The sequence below is a fragment of the Callospermophilus lateralis genome, chromosome 7, assembly GCF_048772815.1.
Source record: "Callospermophilus lateralis isolate mCalLat2 chromosome 7, mCalLat2.hap1, whole genome shotgun sequence".
NCBI classification, from domain to species: domain Eukaryota; kingdom Metazoa; phylum Chordata; class Mammalia; order Rodentia; family Sciuridae; genus Callospermophilus; species Callospermophilus lateralis.
Genome location: NC_135311.1, coordinates 56,697,685 through 56,718,663, shown reverse-complemented (window position 1 = coordinate 56,718,663; position 20,979 = coordinate 56,697,685). Strand labels below are relative to the sequence as shown.

Here is a 20,979-nt window from a genome sequence, read left to right as displayed (position 1 = left end):
CACTAGTATGGCAATATGTAAATCAATGGATGTGCAACTCATGTGATTCTGCAATCTGTATACGAGGTAAAAATGGGAGTTCATATCCCACTTGAATCAAAGTGTGAAATATGATATATCAAGAACTATGTAATGTTTTGAACAACCAACAATAAAAATTAATTAAAAAAATCAGCCAAAGAAATGAATAAATTGAAATTAAATTAAAAAAAAAGAAAAGAAGAGGAATAAAAAATGCGCTAAATAAATAAATAAATATTATCAGCTTAAAAAAATACAGACAGTATTAGTAGTTTCTTTGGAAATAAAAGGAACAGCTTACCATGTCTTTTTACTCTAACTTCATGATAAGGAAAAAAAAAATATATATATATATGATAATTCCAGCAACCAATGAATGGCAGATTTACACAAGCCCACAATTTCCACAGCAGACCCATCTCTAAAATTAAAAATAAATTTTATTCTCTAAGTAGGATTCATTTAGGCACTATTTTAAGAAGGTATTCAATAAACAATTCTGATGAATAGTATAACCATTTCATTATAAAAGCAACTATCTACTAAGAAATCCTGACTTTATTAGGAATATATATTTTTGCTGGGGATTGAAACCAGGCCTCACCCAAGTTAGGAAAGTGTTCTACCAGGGACCTACACCTCTCAGTTTAGTAGCAACTATTTAAAAATTACTTTTTGGATAATTCTGACTGAAGATAGAATTTGAAGAAAAGAGCTTCTTAGTTTAATACAGTACAAGAAGCTATTTGTTGATAGCTTCTGAAATAAAAAAAGAAAAACTCTTAAGAGACAAATTCTGGGGCAAAAGTTTAAAGAATTAGGAACAAAAAAGATTCCCTTTTTATGAAGTGAAAATAAAAGACAGAATAACTGATGGTTGCTCATATTTAAAAAAGATATGCACAATGAACTATTAACCATTGGGATAAAAGATCATAAGATGTGATTTTGAAGTACTTGCAGAGGCTAAAACCTTGATAATTTCTAAAAAAAAAAAAAAAGAACAGACAGCTTTGCTATATACCATATATCAAAAGGAACATATCTGTGTAACGAGGAGAAAGAAAGGATGAGTCAGAAAATAGAAGAGAGGAAGAGAGGCAGATTTTTATGGATTTAATATGAAGAATACATCAATAATACAGTTAAATATTCCACAAGTATTTGTTTTTAAAAACCAAAATGGTAAATTAACAGGGCATAATTTGGGCTGGGGATGAGGGTCAAGCAGTAGTGCGCTCTCCTGGCATGCTTGCAGCCCGGGTTCGATCCTCAGGACCACATGCCAACAGGGATGTTGTATCCGCCGAAAACTAGAAAATAAATATTTAAAAAATGCGCTCTCTCTCTCTCTCTCTCTCTCTCTCTCTCTCTCTCTCTCTTTTAAAAAAAGGGTATAATTAGAGGCTGGGGTTGTGGCTCAAGTTGTAGAACGCTCACCTAGCATGCCTGAGGCACTGGGTTCAATCCTTAGCACCACATAAAAAAAGTAAAATAAAGGTATTGTGTCCACCTACAACTAAAAGACAAATATTTAAAAAAATAAATTTTTAGAAAATGGCATAATTACAAAAGCACTTTAAAATAAACACTACCTTGGAGTGGCTGGGATTGCTCTGTTTCTAGCTCTCTCACTTTTTCCCATTTTATCCAACCATGTGCCACAATTTAAGTGATTTCCTCCATATATAAATCCTGTTTTGTCATCAACCCCTGCAGTTGTATTAAAACCTAAAAAACCCAGAACGTATAAAATAAATGTTCTATAACTGGTACATATTATATATAGCAAATGAAAATTAATATTTTATTTAAAATATTTATACAATTTATAGGAAGATAGTAAACCAGTACAAGTATTCTGAAGATCAACTTGGTAATACCTTAAAAATTAGAGATGTGAAATTGCACAGTAATTACATTTCTTTCTAAATATACTCTAGGGAAATCCTTAAATGTTATTTATACATGGGGAAACACCCTACATCATATAAAATTAAAGAAGTAGATTTATGTGAACAAAAATAAATACCCAAGACAAAATGATTGAGTAAACAAGTCATAAAAGGACATGTATAATAAAAACCTTTTCTGTAAAAGCTTAAAACATAGATAATACTAATGTATACAGCTATGCGTGTCTATATGGTCTATATGGCTATGTCTAATATATTTATGTATAATTTTAAAATACATCAAATATTTATACAGTGTATATGTTATAGTACACTAAATATATACAACACATTAGATCACATATACTTTGCATATACTTGAATACACAGAAAAGTCTAAAGCATTAAAAGTATACAGAACCCTGATTATAGGATAGTCATTAATTCTAGAGAGGAAAGAAAGAAAAAGAGAGGTGAATCTTTGGATATACCTGATATGGTTTATTTCTTTTCAAACAAAATAAGAAAGATCTGAAGAAAATATAATCAAAAGTTAATATCTGCTTAATTTGAGTATGAAATTTGAGGTAAAATTTATACCCCTATCTGAAAGTTGAAATGTTTCATATTTATGAAAAACTAAATTAATTCAAAGATATCACAAAATATGTTCTTTAAATATAAAATCTATTTCTATTGATTTACTGAAGGATAAAAGAAGGATTAAAGAACTATAAGTGATTGTTAGCAGACTACTTGGGTTAGCAGGGTTAGTATTTGGTGTTACTGCTAGAAATAATAAATTAATGATTTTAAATTAATATATAAAATGTAATTTTGAACATTTTGCCAATGAGTTTAGTGCATTACCTAGAATAATCAAAGGTTCATTACGTTATGTTAAAAATGATTCCATTATATTAATATTAACATATTAATATTATATTTTAAATGTAGTACTATATTTTAAAATCATAAATTATAAAACCATAATCATATTTTAAAATCAAATTACATATATTTCTTTCTAATAATTTTTATACAGTCATATTTTTATAAATTGCATATATCCAACTATTTTTTAATTACTAGATTTCACATTTGTATACTATATTGTCATAGGTATAATTTTGTAATTTTTTAATTCTGGTCAAAGTAAATATTTTCTGTTAATTGTAAAGGCTGTTTCTTCCTTTTATATAATTATGAATAATGGTATGATCAATATTATCATATAATATGACTTTTCTGTGTGTTTTAGATTATTTCATAGACTACATACCTAGGAGCAGATTAAATTAATAAAAACATAAATATTTTCTCTCTTTTTTTATTTATATATGACAGTGGAATGCATTACAATTCTTATTACATATATACAGCACAATTTTTCATATCTCTGGTTGTATACACAGTATATTCACACCTATTCACGTCCGCATACATGTACATACATGTACACATTCCACCATCATTAATAACCCATGCCCTCTCCCTTCCCTTCCAACCCCTCTGCCCTATCTAGAGTGGGATAGCGAATGGGAGTATGGGAGGAATATTTCATATCTCAATAAATACATTTGTAAATTTTCTTTCTTTCTTTCTTTTTTCTTTCTTTCTTTCTTTTTTTTTTTTTGAGAAAGGTCTCACCAATTTGCTTAGAGCCTCACTAATTTGCTGAGGCTGGCTTTCAACTGGCAATCCTCTTGCCTCAGTCTCTCCAGCCATTGGATTACAGGCATGCATTACCATGCCTGACTGTAAATTGTTTTAAAAAAGAATGCCATCACAAACTGGTGTGAATATACTTTGTATACAACCAGAGATATGAAAAATTGTGCTCTGTATGTGTAATAAGAATTGTAATGAATTCCACTGTCACATATAAATAAAAAAATAAAAATAAAAAAGGAATGCCATCTGTAGTATATAAATACTTCTCAAAACTAAACATTTTCATTTTGTTTGAATGGATCCCTCCCCACAAATTTAAAAATTGTAATCCTTGCCTCCAGTGTATCTGAATGTGACTTTATTTGGAAATTGAACTTCACAGAGGTCATTAAGTTAAAATGGTCATTAGGGTGGACCCTAATCTAATCTGACTGGTATTTTTATAAGAGGAAATTTGGGCACACACATACCCAAAGAGACGATGATGTGAACTACAGGAAGAATTTCATGTGAACATGAAGATCCCATTCTAAATAAAGAGAGAGGCTTGGATCAGATTTTCCCTCACAGCCCTTAGGAGAAGCCAACCTTGCTAACACCCTGATTTTGAACTACTTGTTTCCAAATTGTGAGACAATACATTTTTGTCACTTATGCCACCCAGTTTGTGGTACTGTGTATGGCCATCCCAGCAAACTAATATCCACTTTTTTGTTGTTGCTACTAGAAGACTTATAACACCTGTTATTCAAAAAGTTAGTAAAAGATAATGTGAGAGCTTTTTTTCGTGACATGCAGTGGGGTAGGATCTTGAAACAAAATATAGTGATGAACAATATAGATGAAGTCAGGTGGGTGTCAAGCTGAGGAAAGATATGAAATATCTAAAACTGACAATAGACAATATCTAGAATGTACGAAGAACCTTATAAATCAACAAGGGAAATGAAGAACTGTCAATAGAAAAAGAAATAAAGGCAAATGACTACTTTATAGAAAAGAAAACTTTCCACAAAGGACAAATAAACATCAATAAGTATTCAAATTCATCAGTAATAGAACTACAATTAGAATTAGATACTGTTTTTCACCCATAATATTAGTGGATAATGTGTTAATAGGCCTGAGGCACATCATAAGCCACTTTGATGGTCAGTAGGAACATAGATTGGAATTCCTTCCAGTAATTATGGAAATAAATTTGTTAATATTTAGTTAAAGAACATAAGAATATGGCATATGTAGCAGATATGTAATCTCTGCCAGGAAAATGATCATATATATCTATAAAGATACCTCTAGGTTCATCAAAATCTTGTTTGTGGTAGCTGAGAGCTGGAGGCAATCTAGGTATCCCTCCATGAATATATAAAATGTATAGATGCACATTATGTAGAATTCTATGAGTCAGATTAAAAGACTTGCTATAAACAATGGAATGAACAGATATAAGAAACAATGTTAAAAAAGATAAAAAATGGATTTAGCAAATTATAACGTGTGTGTGTGTGTATGTGTGTGTGTGTGTGTGTCTGTGTGTGTATGTTTTACTGGAAAATGAACCCAGGACCTTTCAAGTTGAAAAGACAACTTACAATATGGGAGAAACTATTTACAAACCATATCTGATAAGAGTATAATATCCAGAATATACAATGATCCCTACAACCAAACAAAATAATCCCAAACAACCAAATTCAAATATGGGCAAAGGATGTGACTAGATACTTCTCCAAAGAAGATATACTATGACTAAGAAGCACATGAAACAATTCTCAACATCACTAATCCTTTGGGAGATGAAAATCATTAGAACACTGTGCACTGTTGGTGGGAATGTAAATAGTATGGTCACTGTGGAAAACATTAAGCTCCTTTAAAAATTAGAAATAGAATTAGTGTATGAAATACCAACTCCACTTTGGAGTATATATCCAAAGAATAAAAAAAAAGATCTTGAAGAGTTATATGCATACCCATGTATATTGCATCATTATTCACAAAAGCCTTTGTTTCATACAAAGGCCTACTAAAATAAGAATGAATAAAGAAAATGTAAGGTATGTTCACATACACAAGTGTACACAAATACACAACAAAATATTTGGCCTTTGAAAAGAAATCCTGTCATAACTTATAATATGGATAAACTTACCTTGACTTCCTAAGTGAAATAAGTCATAAAAGGACAAATACTATTTGATTTCATTTATATAAAATATATAAAGTGGTCAAAAATCATAGAAACAGCCAGTGTATGTCCCTATCTGGCAGGCTAGAAGACCCTTGATAGTGCTGTCAATGGCCCAGTGGAGGAGCTGAGGGCAACATCAAATTTGAAATATTTAAAGTAAACACAAAACTATTTCTGCAACACAGATGATTAAGTGTGATGTTGTGGGCTATGGTGCCATTGGTAAAACATGTCTCCTGATATCCCACACAACAAACAAGTTTCCACCTGAATATGTACCAACTATTTTTCACAACTATGCAGTCAGTTAGGATTGGCAGAGAAATACATATTCTTTGATATTTGACAGTGCAGGGCAAGAGAATTATGACAGATTACAACTGCTGAATTATCCATGAACAGATATATTTCTTGTCTGTTTTTCAGTGGTCTCTCCACTACTGGAAATGTAAAATTAAAGTGGTTGCCTGAGATACTCACCATTGTCCAAACATCCACTTTTTGCTTACAAAAGATGACCCTTCTATTTTTGAGAAACTTGCCAAGAACAAATAAGCCTCTCTCTCCAGAGACTGCTGAAAACTGGCCAGTGATCTGAAGACTGTCAAGTATGTGGAGTGTTCTGCACTCACACAGGAAGGCCTACAGAGTATGAATACTGACTGCCTTGGAGCCTCCAGAACTGAAGAAGAGTCACAGCCACATGTACTGCTATGACAGAGAGCCCTTTCTGCACAGCTGATGTCACCATCACACTAAAAGCAATGTTTAAATCAAAGTAAAGATTAAAAGTTAAAATTTGTTTCTGCTTTAATACAAATGTCATACACCTACCCACATGCACTTGTGTCAGACAAGGCCCACAGGTATGCCTGCCTTCCCCTATACTAGTTAATTTTGAGTAATTGTGTATTGTCAGAAAAGTGATCAGTACTGGTTTTTGTTTTATTGTTTTTTAAAAAAACTCTATTTTTGTTGTTGTTCAAAAGCAAAACATGCCAGGTGCAGTGTTGCATGCCTGTAATCCCAGCAGCTCAGGAGGCTGAGGCAGGAAGATTGCCAGTTCAACGCCAGCCTCAGCAAAAACAAGGTACTAAGGAACTCAGTTAGACCCTGTCTCTAAATAAAATACAAAATAGGGCTGGAGGTGTGAGTTAGTAATCAAGTTCCCTGAGTTCAGTCCTGGGTAAGCACCCCCCACCACACACAAAAAAGCAAACATGCTTGTGATGACTTTGTAACAGACCAGTTTGTTGAAGCCATTCCCTGGTTCCAACCAGGAGAGAAATCTGGGACATCTTAATTTTTTGTTTGTTTCTTCCTCTTCTTTTGTTGGAGTGAGGGGAATGTGTTTGGAATTTTTTATAGTTTTTTTTTAAATTCATTAATTAGTGGGCAGCTTTAGGTGAAAAGGATAGATTGATTCCACCACATTCAACTTCCTCAATCTAGTTTAGAAAATGTTTTTACAACCTGGTGTTCTTAGGAAGGATTACAGTAAATGACCCATTTAATATAATGCTCCTTATTCAAAGTTGCCTTTTCTCTTCACCTTGAATAGATCCAGTATTTGATGAAACTCATGAAAGTGAGTGGCAACTGTTTTGCCTCTTCTCTTTTCTAGGGTGCACTCTACATGTGACTGATTTCCAAGGAAATTTGTTTGCTATTTGCTGGGGTTTTTTTTTTGGGGGGGGTAGTTAATTTCTAACTTCTTCCACTGAAAAAATAAACCACGTGTATTGAGTCTATAATTAAAAAAAAAAGTTTCCTGTCAGTCATTGTCTTATATACTTAGCACAGATTTGCAACTCAAAATTGTATGGCCTTCTTGGAACTCAGCTGTAGACTTGGCACATAGCGGTGTGGTGGCAGAATACAGATGCCTACAAAATGACTGGCATCCTTTCATGTTTGAGAATGTTGGCCTGCTTCATTAAGAAGCCAGAGATGTGGAGAGAATACTTACCAACAAGGGGAACATTCAGGGGAAGTCCTTTATTTCTGTTTGGCACATAAAGACCCTCTATCCTATTGAGATTCTCTAATGATTCTCTAATGAAAATCATGGAAACAGTCTGGAAGAGAATCTCTGTAAGTGTTAAGAGGGTTTTTCTTTTCTTCCAGCTTATTTTGGTTGTAATTTCTAGTTTTTAAAAATGTTGGATGGAGAATTTAATTTTAGAAATTTTTATCACAAAAGAAACCCTCAAAAAACTAACCAAAAAAAAAAGGAATGGAATTCTGATACACATACAACATGGTTGAAACATAAAAAAAAAATTATGCTCAATGAAATAAGCCAGAAACAAATGGCAAATATATTATTATTTCAATTATATAAGGTACAGAGATGCTATGATTTATATGTGCTGGAAGCTTTAAGAGGTGTGGCCTGATGAAGGTGGTTGAGTCACTGGAGACATTACCATTGGAAAAGATCAATGATGCCTTTCAGAGGGGGCTAGGTTCCAAAGAATAAGAATGTCCTGACCTCTAAATCTCTGGCTTTCTTTCTTGTCATGGAATCTCCCCCAAACATAAACTCTCCCACTATGAGGTTATCTGGCATGATGTGATATAACCAAGAGGGTCCTCACCAGAAGCTAAACTCAACAAAGATGCTTCAGCTTATACTTTCAGCCTCCAAAACTTTGAGCTAAACAAATCTTTTTCTTTATAAAGTTGCCTGCCTCAGGTATTTTGTTATAGCAACAAACACTGGACAAAAACATTCAAATAGTTAAATTCATAGACACAAAAAGTAGAATACCAATTTTTAGGAGCTTGGGAAAAGGCTAATGAGTACTTATTATGTACTGGGTAGTTTCTGTTTGGGATGACAAAAAAGTTCTGGAGATGGATAGTGATGATGGCTACACAACAATGTGAATGTAGTTAAAGGCACTGAACTGCACACTTTCAAATGGCTAAACTGGGACATTTTATAATAAAATTTTTAAAACAATATTTTTAAAATGCTTAATAGTCAAAAATCAGCAATCCAATTAGAAAATAAGCAAACAACACAATTAGGGAATATGAATGGCAAATAAGTATATGAAAAGATGTTTAACATTAGAGAAATGCAAATATTGTGTAGCAGTCTACACAACCATTAGCACTTCTTTGAAAACAAAACAAAACAAAACAAAACTCCATAACAATAAATGGTGATTCAGAGTGGATGAAAATGGAAACTGGTCTTCTCCAGATTGCTGGAGAGGAATATAAAATGGTACAACCATTTTGGAACATTGTTTGGCAATTTCTTATAAAATAAAACAGGCACTCATTATATGATTGACTCATATCCTTGGGCATTCCCTGAGAAATGAAACATATGTGTCATGTAAGAATCTACATGTGAAATATTCATATTAGTTGTATTAGTAAAAAAAATGGAACTACCTAAATGTCCTTCAGTGGATGAAAGTTTAAATAAATTCTGACATCACTAAGAGGGAATACTATTCAGCAAAAATAGGAATAAACTACCAATGCATGCATCCGCTTGGATGGATCTCGAGGGCATTATGATTAGTGAATAAAACCACTCAAAAGGTTATATGCAGTATGATTCAATTTACATAACATTTTCAACATAATAAAATCATATATAGAGAGAACTGATTAGCAGTTGTTAGAGTTCAAGTGTGGCAGTAGAGTGGGTAGGTGTTAACTATAAAGGCAGACACAAAGACCTTTGTGGTGATGGATTAGTTCAGTACCTTGATTGTGGTAATGGTTACATGAAGTTATACATGGAGTCACATGTCACAGAGCTACATGCATACATACATGCAAGTGTGAGCATGTATGCACAAACACACAGACACACAGATGAGATAATGTAAAAACTAGAAACCAAATCAGATCTATAGGCTAGTTAACAGTATCACACTAATGTCAATTTCTTAATGATACCATACTTCAGTTATATAAGACACCCCCATTAGGAGAAGCTGAGGGAAATGGGGTGAATGTTTTATGGTTCTCCATGTGAAACTTCTTTGCAAACTTTTATGAATCTCAAATTCTTTCTAAACTATAAATTTAAAAAAATTGATATGCATGGCATTTGCTATTAGATGAATAGAACTGGAGAACAGCATCTAAGTGAAATAAGACAGATCCAGAAAGTCAAGGGTATACTGTTTTCTTTCATATTCAGAAGCCAGAAACAAGGGAAAAAGAAAGGAGTGCAAATCCCATGAAAATCAGTGGAGCAGAGGGGGAAGGAGACAGGATGGGAAAAGAGAGGAACGATTGAATGCAATTGGCCAAATTATGCTATGTATACAGATGAATATACCACGGTGATTTTCACCTTTATGTGCATCTATTAAACACCAATTAAAAATGGTGTATAAAATTAAAAATGTATAAGTAAATAAAAGACCAGTAGAGTAGAGGAAAGGGAATATGGTGAGGTGAACATGGATGGGGGAAAGAAGAGAAGAAAAGAAGAAGTACTAGGGACAGAAGTGGAGCAAATGCTGGTGTGATTATCTCAAAATGAACCCCAAATTATATATAACTATAATGCACTAATAAAACATTAAAATGACACATAAATAAAATAATACATGTTTTATGAAAAATAAATATACAATAAATGCATTAGAATGATTCTCTAAAAGAAATAGGGAAAAAATGAAACAATTAGCCTTGCATTGGCTGGTAATGATTGTGTGCCATAAAATAAGTAAGAAGAAGTTAAAAGTTTATCAATTTTAACTTGATATACATATATCCTTTTTGTAAAAACTGTTGTACAGGAGTCTAAGCCAAAGAGAGAGACCAGGGAAAAATTCCTAGTTTGCCACTTAGTAGCTCTTTAGCTCTGGGCAGGCTACTCTTAAGAATTTTCTCATTTAGTAAAAATGAAAACAAAACAACTTGTTCCAAATGTTCTTTGGAGTATTAAATTGGAACAACATAGGCAAGTAGTTAGCACAATGCCTACCAGGTAATGACTCAATTCAATGCAATTAATATTAATATTATCATTATAAATTGTAACCATCACTATTATCGTTAATATTTGCTGACTAGAATGATATAAAATTTCATATTTCCTCTAGAAACTAAAAACTTGGTGAGATCAGAAACAGTGTTATCTTTCTCATTAATATATCTTAAGGTTTTGCATCCATTACTGCAAAGTGAAAGAATGATTACAAGGTTTAATTTCTCTGCATTAGTGAATATTCACTATGGAGTTAAAGTTACATACTTTCATCCTTCATATTTTGATCTATCTGTGGTCTAGCATTTCTTTCTTGGAACTGTATGCCCTGCGTGTGTCGGCTTCCTGTATTACTTCACACAATGGTTGATCCTGTTTGAGATAGAATGGATGTGACCTCTATTAGAAACTACATTCTGATCTTCTCCTAAATCCCACAGCATAAGTAATGTGAAAACACATACTTTTCTTTGGAGGGAGAAATAAGGATTGGAGCAGGCCCATGGAAAAGCAGCAGCTCCTACTACCCAAAATAATACAATCTGTCATATGAATATTTAACATTAGTAGTTTTAACTATTCAGGCCTGTGACAAAATAATTTGTAATTTTGCAGGTAGGTGAAATGATGAGCTTGAATAGTTTCTAGCAGAACAATAAACAATAAATGAGTTTAGCTTGTCATTTAGCACCTATATATTCTTACTCCTCTGCACACATAAGTAATAGTGATTAAATTTTGTGCAAAAGTGGTACTCTCAAACATGGGAATCTATGATGACTTCAGGAAATATCCCCAGTGAATGTAAAGAGTCCACAGATAATTTTCTTTGTCCATATTAATAATAAAGTAATACTTAGGATGATATATAGGGAGATATATAATTGTATTTTTTAAAAAGAAGGTGAAGCATGTAAACTAAAAATGAAATTTAGAGTCCTTATATATTTGATTATACTTTATTTTTTAAAAAACCTGTGAATAAATCTGAATCTATTATATAAAATTTCTTGATATAGTTATAAAATGTATAAAGCACATAAAAATACTGTGCAACTTTTACCAAATTGTGAGAAAATAAATAGGTCTAAAGTAAATACCTACTTGCATTAGAATGTCTATGTGTACAAAGCAGAGTCTGTTATTTCAATGAAAGAACAATTGCATTTCTTTTATCATTCAACAAGATAATCATAGCTTAGCTACTGTGAATTATGCTGCTATAATGTGCCTACATGACTGTATTATGTGATTTTAAATTGTTTGGATATATACTAAGGAATGGGACAGCTGGGTCAAATGGTGGTTCCATTCCTAGTTTCCTAGGAATCTCCCTCCATACTGTATTTCAGAGTGGTTGCACCAATTTGCAGTCTCACCAACAATGTAAAAGTGTACCTTTTTCCCCATAACCTTCCCAACATTTATTATTGTTACTTGGATTCTTGATAATTGCCATTCTCACTGGAGTGAAATGAAATCTCAGTGCACTTCAAAAGATGAATGGATAAAAAAAAATGTGGAATATATACACAATGGAGTATTACTCAGCCTTTATGACATTTGCCAGTAAATGATGGACCTGAAGACCATCATGCTAAGGGAAATAAGCCAATCCTCAAAAACCAAAAGTTTTCACTGATATATGGAAGCTAACCCACAATAAGGCGGGGTGGTGAGAAAACATAAGTTCAGATTAGACAAAGGGGAATGAAGGGAAGGGAGGGGGAATAGAAAAAGAAAAGGTACTGGAATTAATCTTACATAATTTTTCTATGTACATGTATGAATACCTCACTGTGAATTATACCAAGGTGTACATCCATAAGAATGATGTCTTAATTAGAATAAAATACATTCCCTGCTTATATAATTATATCAAATACACTCTGCTGTCATGTATAACTAAAAAGAACCAATAAAAATTAAAAATTAATCATTCCCACCTTATTAAAAATGTTACTTTGGTTTCAATGATATCAACTAAATTTAGTTAGAATTTAATGAATCCATGAACTGTGTATATGGTATATTCTGAGAAATAAATAAACTTAAGATAAAGTTTTTCCTTCAAGGGAAGGAAAATTTGGGAAATAAACCTTAAAATACAAAAAAATCTGGAAAGCAAAAGAGTATAAAATAACATTCTACATATGTCCTAAAACTTTTGTGAAAGGTGAATGTTGCTCAGTAAATATTGGTACCACTGTTGAATAATGAAATATGATGGGAACAGTATTTCAGGAAACAAATCTGACAGTGTCCAAAGAGAAGGAATTAAGTGTGGAGGAAGGAACAACAGCTCAGAGTGAAAATGGAGTAGGGTAATTGCTTAAAAAAATCTAACAGATACATTTACTTACTACCCATAGAACAAAATAGTTTGTTTTGCCAATAAATACAACAGGTCTTGGAAAAATTTACTAGAACGTATGTAATTGCTTTAGTAGGAAGAACATTTGAGTTCAAGACCAGCCTGAGCAACATAGCAAAAACCCCTCTCAATTAAAAAAAAAAAGAAAAAGAAGAAGAAGAAGAAAAGATAGTATAACCATAAAAGCCAGGTGTGGTGGCACATACCTATAATCCCAGAAGGTCATGAGGCTAAAGCAGGAGGAATGCAAGTTCAAAAATTCAACACCCTCAGCAACTTAGTGAGATCCTAAAAAACTTAGTGAGACCTGACTCACTTATTGAGACCCTGTCTCAAAAATTTAAAAATTGAATAAAAAAGGCTAGGGATGTGGTTCAGTGGTTAAGAACACTTGAGTTGAATGGCAAGTACCAAAAAAACAAGAACAAAATAGGAACCATCAAAGTATTGATTGCTAAAATAATAAGTTTGACAGAAGAGTTAAAAATATGATTGAAGAAAGTTCCAAAAAATGTTGAGTAAGATGACATTTTAATAAAAAATGCTTAAGAAAAAATAAAATGCATAGAGAGTGTGATGTTTAATTTTATGTGCCAACTTGACTGGGCTAAGTAATGCCCTGTAGTTGGTTTCACATGTATCTCTATGAGGGTATTTCTAGAAGAGATTAGCTTTGAATGCATAGATCTACTCTTGCCACCATCAGTGGGCATCATCCAACCATTTGACTGTCTTTATAGAACATTAAGGTAGAGGAAAGCAAATTCATTCTAATTTCTTGAGCTGGGACATCTTTGTCTCCATGTTCTCAGACTCTCAGGACTCAAAGTCTTATACCAGTAGATTCACCCTTCACCCAGTTCTCAAGTCTTTGATCTTGGACTGAGAGTTGAACCATAGTCCTCAGGACTGTGGATTTGAATACTAGAAGGTCTCCTGGTTCTCCAGTTTGCAGAAAGTACATCTCAGAACTTCTTACCCTCTATAATCACATGAGCCAATTCCCATTATAAATCAATCACCCACTTCTTTCATTTAATGAGGTACAGGACTGAACACAGGTGAAAAAATATGCACACTGAAAAAAAATAAGATTTGTGCCCCTTTCCCCTTCTTTGAATTCAGAATATCTACAACCAAGCACACTTGCTTCATCTCTATTTCTGTAAAAATTAGAAATAAATGTGTTCTTCCATGGCTCAAAAAGGTAAAAGTAGATAGTGATTGTTGCAGGAGACCCATAATTTCTGCCTTAAGTACAACATGGAAAGAGTGGAAACCCTTCCTCTCCCCTTGTCACAATTATATCACCAGTCCTATAGAAACTTGGTCCCAAGGCACACACAAACAATTTAAGGTATGGCCTACTTCAAAGGGACCACAACCAATTACAGGTTCTTTCATATGGTAGGGAATATAGAGTGAGTGTAACTCCTAGACCAGTCTCTGTCTCTTCATGACACAATTTTGATTCTCTCCATGAATCAAAGAATACTGTATGTTTATCACCCATCTCCAAAAGAAAGGAGAGACTTCTCTAATTTTGCCCCACCCTAGAACACTATGATAGATTATTAGACTGTGTTTAATAATTTGTCAACATATGAATCTCCATCCATAAAAATTGTGTATGGATTTAAAAAAACAGTATATCATTAAGTTTTTGTAACCTCAACATGAGTTCAACACCTGGAAGCTACTGAATAAATGAATCCAGATCACTGGCAATAAAGTAGTTTGCACATGAGAGTATAAAAATAGTATTCACCTGTCTAAAATCTTCTCTTTTTAAAGTGTCACATATTATTCATGTTACTCAAAAACATACACATGAGCCATGCAACACACTTGCATTAGGATTTTTAGACGTTCCAATGGTGCTGTGCATGTTCAAGCACAGGTACCAGCTATGCCCCAGGCCAGCAGGTATTTCCACAACTGGTCAGGTCTTCTTTCTTCATCAATGATATCCTGAAAAGTCCATCTTTTTTCTAAATCAATTCCCTTTTAAAACAAATTAAATAGCAACTAGATGATCTCAAATGAAAGTTCTAACTCCTCATAAGATCTAAGGAATGTTGTACATATCTCAGCTCCATAGTAAATCAGCATCAGACTTTTCTCAAATATTGTGCTCTACCAAACAATACAATTTTAAATATCTCACAATATTTTCAATTATAAATTAAAAATAACTAGATTATCATGGTTATGACAATCTTTACACTACCAATTTTTAAATCTATCATATTTTCAATTGAAAATTATTTATCTAAGATTGAACATAAAAAGAATAATCTTTCAAATTTTAATAAATTTTTTGGCTATGGCAAAACTCAAATCAAACAAACTACTAGTGAGCTAGTAGCTTTTTAATTGGCAATAATGTCAGAGTCTCATTAGAGTTCAAGATCTAGTGGATGGCTATGTTATCTTCAGTCAGACTATACTTTAACAAAAAAATATAAAATATATAAAACATATTTAAAAGAGTTTTGTTTTACATCTTGACCTATAATGGAAGTGGTGAAAGTCTGATCATTTCCATGTAATACCTAAAGCAGAAAATAAGTTCTGTTATACATGTATCATAACTTGGAATTTTTGAGGGGAAAGAACCTGGGCCCAGGAATCAGATGGAATCAAATCCTGATCTCCCTAATCCTAACTGAACAACTCCTCTGAGCCTCGGTTTCCTCAAATGTGAAGTAGAAACAATACTAATACCTTCTTTGTACGATTATAAATGACAAGCCAGGTGCAGTGGTGCACACCTGTAATCCCAGGCTGTACTAGAACTTGTGCTTCACCTGCCTCAGTCTCCCAACTACAAGTACACCACAGCATCCAGCAATAACACAGAATGTTAAGAGAAAATTAAGTGTTGAAGAAAAAATGTAGATTTCACAAAGAAACAACAGACATCACAGCTTTGAAATACCAGTTTCAGTTCAAAGTCCTTTACTTTCTACTGGTAATCATAATAGCCAAAAAAGTATGGTGCTTAATATGTCAATTGTTATTCTAAATGCTTTTCACTTATTAATTACTTTAATTCACACAAGGACCTAAGGCATAGGCCACATTGACACATAATTTTACAGACTGTGTTACATTTTTATGCCCATGACATAAAATAAACAAATAGTAAAAACAGACTACTTACAGTAAAATGATTCCAGTAATGAGCAATTTCCTCAACATTTCCGACAGGTTTCAATAGGAAATGCTTCTTCCATTCATCCCAGTCCATTGTCATTGACCCATCAAATCTGTGCTGTACATTTTTTAAGAAAGAATGTGCTCAAATATAAATTGTGATTCATAAATTTGGAAAACATCAAATGACATCAAGTTAGAAAATCTGGATTATAGTAGAGCTCTGTCCCTTGTTACTTTTGTGATGTGGAGGCCACCTAACAGCCCTGAACTACAATTTATGTAGGAATAATTCCTACAATAAGGAACTATTCAGAGTATTAAATGAGATGATATATACATTGTCACCATAAATTATAAAGAACTGCAGAAATTTAAGTCGGTATTATTACATCCCAATCTGCAAGTGCTTCTTCTTCAACTTTTCTCCTTCTTTCTGCTTATTACCTCATTTCATAACTTCTTTTCATTGCTAATCTCTCTAGCAATAGAGTCATGCTGACAAATACCCTTTGTAGTTGCAGATCTTAAAAGACAATTTCCATTTTTATGGATCTACAATATATAATATCCAAAATGTCAAAAAAATCTGAATAGCCATGGAATTATAATTCCCATTGAGATGATACTGTTCAAACCAATTTCATAAGTTTTTAAAATTGCCATCAGAGCCAGCACAATGGCACAAGCCCATAATCCCAGTGGATTGGAAGGCTGAGGCAGAGGGATCGCTAGTTCAAAGCCAGACTCAGAGAGACCTTGTCTCTAAATAAAACATAAAAAATGGCTGGAAATATAGTTCAATGGTTAAGCACCCCTAGGTTCAATCATCAGTACCTCAGTAGAAAAAAAAATTCACATCAGAGAATTTCTCAAATAATTAAATGAAATTAAGAATTTGAAGAAAGACAACGAGATACATTGCTTTACTAATTTTGGTTTCAAATTCTTGTCTCAGCCAAATTCTGTCCTCATTTTTTTCCAGGGATTATTGCTAATCCTAAAGCATCTCCTCAAGCCACCAGTTCAATTCCTAACACTCATTCTCAGGCCCCAAGTCATCCCAATTCTTCCCAAAACATGAGTGCTCAAGCAGTTTCATCATAAATAAATAAAAACAAGAAGACTCTTGTGCCCACCTTCCCCACTATCACTCTGTTTCTGTCTCTGTCCTTGCAACAACACTTAATCAACAGTTACCTCCCTTGTCTCCAATCTCTCCTTGCCATTTTTGAACCCACTAAGATTTTACCACCATTACTCCACCAATGGCTTCCACAGGGCTAAATCCAGTGTTCTTTCCCCTGTCCATGTCTTAGCTTATTAGGGTCATTTGGCAGAGAGAACAATCTCCTCCCAAACTGTCATCTGTATTTCGCTTCCAGAACAGAGTATTCTACTGGTTTCCCCTTTTCTCTCTAGTTGCTCCTTCTGGGTCACTTTGTCTGATTCTGCCCATCTTCCCTGTGCCGCAGTCTGGCTGCAACAAAATAACCAGGGGGTGACTTGTGTACATTGATACAGCAGGAGTGGGAGCCATTTATTGTAGAAAAGAAGGGGTATGTATACATTACACACAGCTTATCTTAATTAACATAAACTAGATACAGCAGTCAACCAACAAGGAATCTCCACACTTAATGGCTCACTGGCGTTACTTCACAAACCACTCCCTCTGGCAAAATGCCAGGCGCCATCCTGACTTGTTTACACACTCTAATGCCAGTGCCATCCTGACTTGTTTACAGACTGTAACATCCCTGTCTCTTAACATTGGAAAATATTAGGACTCAGTATACTGTGTTCTCTCTCCCTGGTCATCTCTCCCAGTCTCATGGTTTAAAGACTTTCTGAAAGCTGTTGGTTCCAACCCCTCCCAGTCAGCTATTAGCCACCTCCTCTCTCTAGCTAGGGTGTTTCTTTGAACTCCAGATTACTAGTTCAAGTTGCCTACTTGACATTTTTACTTAGATGTCAGATTAGCATCTGAAACTTAACAAAAACAAAACTAGATTCTGATATGCACTCTGTCCTAACCCAGTTTCTCTCACAATCTTGTCCATCCCACTACATGGCAGCCCCAATCTTCTAAGTGCTCATATCAAAACTCCTGACTACCCTCTTTTGTATCATATACACATGACCCAGAAGAAAATCCTGTCACCATTTCAAAATATATCAATAATCCAAACAGTTCTTACTTCTTCCATCCTAGTACAAGCCACCCTCAAATTTTGTCTGCGCTGTAAAACTATCCTAATTGCTCTCCTTGATTTCATCCTTACCCTAGCTACTCTCAATACACCAGCAAGAGTGAGGGTGTTACAACTTAAGTTATATCATGTCACACACTTGTTTAAAACCATCCAATAATATATCAGTAAAATTCCAAGTCCTCACAATTTCCTGCAAGACCTCATGTGATCTAGCCTGTTACCTTTTCAATCACACACCTCCTAGCATCCTCTTTCTCATTCACTCTATTCCAAACTCCCTTCAGCCGCTACTTCTTTCTATTTTTTTTTCTAGAAAGCTCTAGAATCCCCCAGGATTCATCAAGTCTTCCATGTCACTTCCTTCAGATCTACTCAAATGTCACCTTCAAGGTCTTCTCTATTTACCATGGGTAAACTGTAGTTTCCACCTCAACACATACACACACACACACACACACACACACACACACACATCTTGAGCTGTTGGTTCCAACCCCTCCCAGTCGGCTATAAGCCACCTCCTCTCTTCACATCATGTGCGACATGTCCTTCTCTGACAAATATTCTTCCTCAAAGCTCACCTATCCTTAAAAAAATAAATAACCTTTAGACTGGCTCATTTGTTCTCTTTCTTTATCTCAATATTTCTAAATCAATAAACCACAATAACAGACCTCACCTCCTCACCTCCCTTTCTTTCAACAGCCCTCTGCAGTCTGATGTAGCCCTTTGTCACACTGCTGAAACTGCTTTCACTGAGAAATCTCCCAATAGACATTTTTCAGCATTGATCCCTTCTGTTAAAAAAAAATCTAGGATTTAGCAGGGCTGCTGTCACAATTGTTGCCTCTGCCACCACCTCTGCCACCACCAAGGCTCAGTACAAGGGCGCCCCAAGAGAGGCAGGATGCGCCAAAAATCTGATGAAGAAATGGGAAGAGCAGCGGGAGCAGATGGAGCAGAGGAAGCAGTGGATCGCAGAAGAGAATGTAATAAAATCCAACATTGACAAGAAGTTCTCTGCCACTATGATGCTGTGAAGGCAGAGCTCAAGTCCAGCACCGTCTTGTGACCCTGAATGACATGCAAGCCTAACAGGAAGCACTGGTAAAGGAGCAGGAGAAGCAGCTGGCCAAGAGGGAGTAGTCAAAGGAGCTGCAGCTAAGCTGGAGAAGCTGCAAGAAAAGAGCGCAAGAAGAAGGCCAAGCAGAAGATCTCTAGTCTGCCCTTCACCTTGGAGGAAGAAGAGGAGGGAGGCGAAAAGAAGTAGGAGGTGGCCATGCATGAGGAGGAGCTGGAAAGGGAAGAGATCACCACAAAGAGAAGGAAATTGAGGAAGAACCCAGATGTGGACACCAGATTCTTGCCTGACCAAGAAAGGGAGGAGGAGGAAAATTGTCTCTGGGAAGAGCTGTAGCAGGAGTGAGAAGCCGAGCAGAAGATTAAGAGTGAAGAGATTGAAATCACCTTCAGTTACTGGGCTGGCTCTGGACACCAGCAGCCAGTCAAAATGAAAAAGGGCAATACAATGCAGCAGTTCCTCCAGAAGGCACTCGAGATCCTGCTTGAAGACTTCAGTGAGCTCAGGTCAGCGGGGTGGGGCAGCTCATGTACATCAAGGAGGAGTAATCATTCCCCATCATCACAGTTTCTGTGACTTCATCGTTACCAAGGCATGTGGGAAGAATTGGCCACTCTTTAACTTTGATGTTCATGATGATGGGCGGCTACTCAGCGATGCCACTGTGGAGAAGTATGAGTCTCATGCAGGAAAGGTGGTGCTGAGGAGCTGGTATGAGAAGAACAAGCACATCTTCCCTGCCATCCACTGGGAGCCCTATGACCCTGAAAAGAAGTGGGACAAGTATAAGATCCAGTGAGCATCCAGTGGTTTGGCCTTGGCTGTCCCTGGTTAAGCCCCAGGTCTCCAGAACTCAAGAGTCTGACTCCTCTGTGACTGTGCTGCTGTGTGCTAGGAGGACAGTAGCCACTCATCCCCTGGAACTGTTATTGCTTTTTTCTTTTACAATAAATAAGTGCTCATGTTAAAAAAAAGATCTAAATAAATGAAGATGTAATGTTTATGAGAGAAAATTTAATATTATAAATTTGCCAATTCACCAGTAAATAATTCTACACATTTAATAAATTATAATCAAAACCCAAAAAGGGAGTATATGTGTGTGTATGCTTATGTGTATGTAACTAAACAGCCTGGTTCTAAAATTTATATACAATTTATGAAAATATATAAGATAATAAGAGCAAAGGACCAAGAATAGGATTGATGCTATTGAAGATTAAGAAAGTAAGACAGGACCTTAATTATAAAGTGATTATAAAGATATTGTGTTAATTAGCTTCGTTTCAAAGTGACAAAATACCAGAAATAATTAACTTAAAGAAGAATGGACAGTCCCTCGCCTGCGGGTCTGGGCAGCGGAGGAGGGTTTTGGTAGTGGCTGGAGGCTTTG

General features: G+C 34.8%; 2 pseudogenes; both read left to right on the top strand.

The window, feature by feature from the left end:
- Positions 1–5,969: 5,969 nt before the first annotated feature.
- On the top strand, positions 5,970–6,526 carry LOC143404310 (cell division control protein 42 homolog pseudogene; annotated as a pseudogene).
- Positions 6,527–6,622: 96 nt separating this feature from the next.
- LOC143404309 (protein FAM50A pseudogene) lies at positions 6,623–20,385 on the top strand (annotated as a pseudogene).
- Positions 20,386–20,979: the final 594 nt, after the last annotated feature.